This window comes from Myotis davidii, unplaced genomic scaffold (assembly GCF_000327345.1).
Source record: "Myotis davidii unplaced genomic scaffold, ASM32734v1 scaffold43, whole genome shotgun sequence".
Taxonomy (NCBI): domain Eukaryota; kingdom Metazoa; phylum Chordata; class Mammalia; order Chiroptera; family Vespertilionidae; genus Myotis; species Myotis davidii.
In genome coordinates, this window is record NW_006294590.1 from 172261 (window position 1) to 173314 (window position 1054).

The 1054-nt window shown below is 59.6% G+C and overlaps 1 protein-coding gene across 1 annotated transcript in view; it reads left to right on the forward strand.

Annotated features, from left to right (window-relative positions):
• The window catches only part of BCR (breakpoint cluster region), an 84644-nt gene that overhangs the window by 9294 nt on the left and 74296 nt on the right, over positions 1 to 1054 (forward strand). The window lies entirely within an intron of this gene.

The window sequence follows — 1054 nt, forward strand, 5'->3', positions numbered from 1 at the left end:
GCAACCTGGGCACGTGCCCTTGGCTGGAATCGAACCTGGGACCTTTTAGTCTGCAGGCCGACGCTCTATCCACTGAGCCACACCAGTGAGGGTTTAAAATGTTTACTGATTGAGTTGAGAGAGAGAGAGACAGAGAGAAACTGATCTGTTTCATTCATTGGTTGACTCTTGTACGTGCCCTGCTGTGGTGCTGGTATTCCACATGCGCTCCGTACGCACATTTCCCCCACGTCGGCCGTGGCGTTCCTTCCAGCCACTCATCCTCTGACGCAGGATCCAGTCCAGGGTCACAGATGGGCTTGGCTGTCGCGTCTCTTTAGTGTCGTGTCTCCTTCCCTCTATCCAGTTCCTTGGCCTTGACGTCCCTCCCATGACCTTGACTACTTTTTTGAAGGGGATAAGCCAGTCTGGTCTGGGTGACGTTTCCTCAGGAATAGCTTGCACTGGGGATGGAGCCCACAACCCGGCCATGTACCCTGACCGGGAATCAGACCGTGACCTCCCGGCTCGGATAGGTCCCTCTTCAAGGGCAGGCTTCACGTATGTACTTATCGTGTCTCTCCCGGAGCTGGCTGCACCACCGTGTCTGGGTGACTCGTGGCTGTGGTGGCCGTGCCTGCAGCCGGCCTCCTCTGGGTGGGAGGGGCTCAGGGACCCGCGGGGGAGGGAGAAGGGGGAGGAAGGAGGGCTCTGGGCCGGACCGTGGTACCGATGATGAGAACCTGGCGTTTGGGGGGGCAGTGACTTGTCCGGGGTGATGGGCGTGGCGGGGGCCAGGCAGGGCCTCCCCCAGCTGCTGCTTCTCCTTGTGCGCCCCCACTGGGAGCAGGGCCAGGAGACCAAACAGTGCTGAGAGCGCCTGACTTACCCAGTTTCTGGATTGTCATCTGGAGAAACATAAAATTCAATGTAAACGCAAATGCATGTAGAAATAAAGGTTCGGTTCTACACAGGACAGACTCCAGCATCAGGGGAAGCCTCAGGCTTCCGCTCCTGTCGGCAGCAGTGGGAGGCCCGGCCGGTGGGTCCCCGGGGGCCGCCCGGACCCTCCCCG